Source organism: Vulpes lagopus, chromosome 6 (assembly GCF_018345385.1).
Source record: "Vulpes lagopus strain Blue_001 chromosome 6, ASM1834538v1, whole genome shotgun sequence".
NCBI lineage: Eukaryota > Metazoa > Chordata > Mammalia > Carnivora > Canidae > Vulpes > Vulpes lagopus.
The window spans coordinates 54,630,223-54,636,603 of record NC_054829.1 but is presented as its reverse complement, the minus strand read 5'-3'; positions in this window follow the sequence as shown (position 1 = coordinate 54,636,603).

Genomic DNA, 6,381 nt, shown 5'->3' with positions numbered 1-6,381 from the left:
CCAATAAAAAATAAATTTATTATTAAAAAAAAGCTTGATGTCATCAACAAGATGTTCTTTGGAATCGTTCACATAATCTGCTTCTCATAAAAAGCAGGAGGCACAACTTACCCAGAGGAAAAAACAAAATAAATATTTTTACTGCTCCCATACAAGCAAAGCTGTTCTGATCATTTTTTTTTTCTAACAGGGATAGAAAAGAATAAAAATTTACCAAATCAGTGCCATATTATGTACATAAACCCATATTAATCTGCTCTAGCCACAATATCCAGTCCAGTACAGCATCTGCAATCAGGGCTACTATTTATCTGAGTCTGTGAGAGTTTATATTCATTCTGTAGGATCCATCCAGCTTCTATGGAGGACTGATTAATGAGGTAGAATGGTATATAAAAAAATAAAAGAGATCTTCCAGTCTATAGTCTTTATGTTAGTGACTATAACCTCTACCAATCTACCCTCAGGAAGCAATATCAGTTTTGATTTACTATTTTGGCTATGAGGCAAGCAGAGTCAGAGATTGTGGTCACTGTAGAGTATAGAATCTGCCACAATAACCAACAACCTAAGATCTAGGTCAGAGGTCTGACCAGATCCAATGGGAGAAAACATAGATGCCACCTCTACATGGGAGAAATATATATCATATGATAAGATCATGATGTGTCATGGGTGATATTTTTCTGATACTATGGAGTGTACAATCTTGCATGGTAACTGGAAAAAAAGAACTGAAGAAACCAGCCCAGAACTGTGTAAAGATTTTGCTTTATTTCTCCTAAAAACAGCAAATGCTGCTTGACTTTTTTAAGGCAAAATTTTATATGGAAGGTAGAGGTTGGACTTGAGGAGGTAAAAGTATTCAGCATTATCCCATCAAAGGGTATTACAAGTAGTCATCCTGGTGAGAGTTGATGACAGCTTTGGTCTAGGGTAATGACAGCAGAAGTGAAACTAATTGGATTTGAGAAATACTTGAGTGATTAAATGTGAGTGACTGACCAGAGTAGGTATGGGAAACAAATATCAATGGTAACTCCTAGGTTTCTGGCAGTGTAAAAAGATGAGTGATGCTGCAGTTTTTTGTTTGTTTTGTTTTGATGAGGAATGAATTTAGATGAGAAAGATCATTAAGTTTCACTTTGCAGATTTCACATTTGAGGTGCCTTGTAATAGTCCACCAGAGGACTGAATAGTCAAGTCTTTGTCTTAGTAGAGAGGTTAAGATTGGAGACTTAAACATGTGAGGAAGCTGGAGGGTTTGAAGCCATGATGAGACTACACATTTCTTGGCAAGCCTAAGTTGTCTTCCATATTCTAAGTATAAAGGTTGCTAAATGGAATTCTGGAGAAATTTTAAGAATATACGGAAGAGGTTTGTTTCAATTAGTGCTATTTGTATATTTCTAGAAAACTGCTGGTAAAGCAAATTTGTTTACATTTTAAAGAATTCTTTCCCAAAAGTCATACTTTTGGAGGTTTGTCACAAATTTAACTCATTTAATGACAATATTTCTGAAACTCCCAGGGATTCCTCATCAATTGGGTCAAAATTGTGCTCTTCTTAAAAAACTTAAGAAGTTATTGGCATTAATAGAGGTTTTCTCAGTTTCTTAAATTTTATTTTAGACTCTTACCTGACAATAGGTCATTGTGTCATCAATCAAAATTATTGATATATCTATATAATCAGGATATCAAGATCAACTGAGGAGGAGATGCAACTTTTATATCATATGACTACCTCCACAATCCCATGGATGGTTTAAATGGATACTTTAAATATTTCTTTAAAGCAAGAAAATAGGATGGTTGAATAGATGTTGGGAAAAGAAGAAACATGCAAGGGAGAAACATATGCATGAGAGAGAAAGAGATAGAAAAATGAAAGAGGTTGGAGGATCTCTCCCTCTCTCATCAGAAAAGTGGATCCACATTTTTGTTCACTTAGAGCAAAGAGATTTGGGGGTGACTGTCAAGTAAACAACATATCTGAGGTTCTGAGTTATTGCTGGCATTTTCTAAAGCTTAATGTTTAATATTTCTAAAGCTTAATGAATAAATAATGTTTATAAATTTTGATAAGTTTATGAATTATTCTGTGGGGGGTGGGGAAACAACTGGGAATCAGGAAGCTTGTTTTTTGGTCTGGCTGAGTCACTGATTGTGTTTGTAGCTGTTAACTATTTGCTGATGATCAGATCCATACAATTAACCATCAAAACAGAATTTACCAGTTACTGCATGATTTGAAATTTGTGTCTGGCTTAATTTGTTTCCTTTATTCTCTCAAATTCTAAGCCAGACTAAGAAGAAAATTTAGAATGGTTTAATGTTTATAAATGTATTACATGATCTCAGCCTCATCTGATAAATGTTGAGGTAGGTAAGAATAAGGACTTTCTTTATCTTGATAAACATTCTTTAGCCAGCACCTAACAGCAGGTAGATGGCACTGCATAATTATGAAATATTGGATGAAACATGATTCTTTTGTGTACTCCTTTCCTTTCTTCTGAACATTTCCCTCTCTTTTCCATCGATTTAATTACGTTTTTCATGTGTTAGGTTCAATGTCTTTCCCATGTCTTCAGGCTATGGCAATGTGTCTGTATAATTATCAGGACTCATCAGGAGTTTTAGCTGCAAAGGGCAGAGAACCAGATTAAACTGTTTCAGGGAAATAAAGGTTGGATTTTTTGTTGTTGTCTTTTTTTTTTTTTTCTGCTGATATGACTAAATATTCAGGTCCAGAGATGCCTTATGGCACAGCTGGATCCAATCTTTAAGTAACATTACCAGGACTTGGTATCTCTGTCTTTGTTATGCTCATATCTTTCTTCTGTGGAGGCTGCTCTCCTCTGTAACTCTCTCAGTAATAAGGACCCCAACAGTTCCAGCTTAGTCTTCTCTCATTTTCTTGAATAAAGGAAAAATGAACTTTTCTTTCCTCTAGATTTTAACATCAGCCAAAAACTATGTCTTGTTGGTCTGACTTGGCTCACATATTTGGACTAATCACTATAACCAAAAAGAATGGAATGTTCTAATAGGCTGATATACTTTACATATTTATTTCTGATGTTGGAAGATGGGTGTGTCTGAAACAGATTTCAAACTGTTTAAACTGAGAGTACTAAAGGGGGGTGTTTCCCAAAGTAAGATGCTGTTCAAACAGAAATAGACACACTGAGTCAGCAAAAACAAATACATGATCTCCAGTACGGTATAGTTGAGTGCATAGACACCATCCTGTACTCCTGCTATCATATTATAATTGTTTTACTAATATCAAATAGGGCACAAGTTAAACTTGTCAATTATTGTTATCTAAGTATACATCAAAGTGGCTAGAGTATGAATCTATGAATTAAAATTAAGCACTTGCAGTATGAGTGAACAATTAGAACAAATAATCATATCTCTTTTCCATTTGATATTTCCTCTTAAAATTTAATAATAGTAGCACCCTAACTAGGGTAATTGCATTAATGGTCTAAATTAGTATAATTATTATAATCAATATAATAATAGTTCTTAAACAAAAAAAATTGTTGTAAGTCTTACATAAATTGAGACCTATACCTATATATTCTTAGAATGTACCTGACTCATAATGAGCACCCAATAAATGTTAGGGCTTGCCATTTTTTATTATCAACCAAATAAAGTTATATTGGAAGACCTCAGGAAGACTACAGCTTCATATAATTCTAAAGTTATGTAAGTCTATATTAGTAGTTTGATAACTGATTAATACTAGGATAAATACTTTGAAATGTCGGGGGTTTTGTTTCTGCTTCTAGTGAAATTACTTTCTAATATTGTTTTCAGAGCATTTCTCCAGAGGAAGTAGCATGATGCTTTGCTCTAAATCCATGCAGGATAAAAGATATGGAGTCATTAGAATACGGTATTATGCACAAACAACTAGACAGGAATTCTATTACAGATGATTAGTCAACCGTGAATACAGCACCCAGCAGATGGACAGCTCCAATGTACCACATGAATTATGTGTATTACAGCTGCAGCTCTGGTAAAAACTAAAATGCTCTTGATGAACAGCTGCAGTTTTCTTAGAATTCTAGACAAGGGATACCAGTTAAGTTTTTTATTGACATAGCACATGGCATAGGAAGACCTGATTACCTTGAAGAAAGGTTGTATAAAAAGCTTTTATAGTTGGCTGTGTTCATTTTATATTTAAGGGGCTTTCCATATTTATAGTTTGAACACCTGCATTGTGTTATCTGATATGTATTTTATGTGCCTGTAACTCAAAATGAACAATGGTAAAATTGTTCAGGCTATTAGCTAATGACAAGAGAATGTGCTTTACATGGGTCTATAAAAAGACAAAAATTAAAATGCTGAGATATTGAGATCTTAAATGGCAAATCGCTCACATTCAATAGCCTAATGAAACCAGCTTGCATATTTACTCTTGATTACAGATATTTCTTATTTCAAAGGTAATTCAAGAACCACCGTTGTCCCTTTCCACTTCAGTAACAAGGCCCCCAATTTCTCTTGTTACTCTGACTACTGAATGAAGACGGAACTGAAGAATAAGCAAGTTCATAATAGAATTATTAAAATATATCACAGTACTAGGTTTAAAGATAAATTTCAAGCTAGTATTAAAATGCCTATTTTTAAGAAGATAAAAATGCTTTCACAGTGTACAACTTTACTGCACATGAAACTTATGGGCTTCATTTTTATACATGGTGCTTTGTTAGTACATCCATTTTCTAAATGTGTTTGTTTGGGTGGTTATTTTATTTATTTTCTTACATAGATCCATCTAAGGAAATATATGGAGTTTCTAATGTATTTATGAAGTTTCTAATGAGTACATTCTTATCTGTAAAATTTGGTTATCTTCATAATGTTCGACAAAGATCATTCTTCCCTATTTCACATAATTTTGAAGTCTGTCACAAAATAAGAAATGACCATCCACATATTTAATTTTATGAAGATAAAGCCATTTTTTTCTGTGGGGAGAATAGAATAAAAGTATTTTCATCAGTATTTCCCTCAGGTTAGTAAAATTACATTTACTATAATAAATCTCATAAATAATATGAAAATGCTTCAAAATTTTAAATAACAAAAAATGTAAAGCAGTATAATTTAAATTTAATTATTTTCATAAGTCATATTTTAATGCTTTGCTATTCTGAATTAGTGTTTTATGAAAAAAATAATAAAAATATGTTTTACTAAGTACATATGCTGAATATATATTTATATACACATATATATACACACACACACACATTATTCACTTGAATGTCTTATATATATATTACAAACATTAACACTTTCCAACAATCTTAGGTGTTGGATGTACAAAGATAAGGAAATGCTATAACACTTCAAGAAATTTATCACTCAAACAAGAAAATAGACAATAATATATAGCACAGAATGAAAACTATTTTAGTAAGTGTACGATTAAAAGATAGGGGTACAAAGATTAGATTAATTAATTCTGCCTGGGAATGACAATAGTTATACTTCATCAATGGCTGGTAAAAGAAGCAAGTTTACAACTCTTTGGAAAACACTTTCATATCTCATGCATAGAATGTACTAATCCCCTTCATTTGTACCACCACTGAACCCTGGTTATAGCATTATTATTTCATTTGCAATTCTATATTAATAAATTCCTTGTTTACATGTATATCTCCTTAGCTAGTCTATGATTTTTGAATCCAAGAAGTAATTCTTATTCATTTTTACAGTCTCAGGGGATAATGTCGTGCCTGACATTTATTTATAAGTTCCTCCATACTTCCAAATGATTTAGTTAGCATAAAATGCACACATAACTTAACAAATTTTAAGATTATTAAAGACTCCTTGTTTATAATATCATTCAACTCAAAGATAAATTGAAGTTAACGGGGATCCCTGGGTGGCGCAGCGGTTTAGCGCCTGCCTTTGGCCCAGGGCGCGATCCTGGAGACCCGGGATTGAATCCCACGTCGGGCTCCTGGTGCATGGAGCCTGCTTCTCCCTCTGCCTCTCTCTCTCTCTCTCTCTCTCTCTCTCTCTCTCTCTGTGACTATCATAAATAAAAAATAAATAAATAAATAAAAAACTTAAAAAAAAAAAATTGAAGTTAACCCAGAGAGTAGCCTTCCAAAATGTAGAAATACCATCATACTTCTATAATGAGTTGGTATTTTAACTATGCTTTACAAGTGAGTATTTGTACATACATATGAAAACATATATACTAATAAATAGTTAATCAAAATAATTGCTATTGTAGGACATTGTTCTCATACTTTTAATATATCTCAGTATTTATTAGGCTACATTTTCATTTTTTGATATCCTATAAACACTTATATTTTC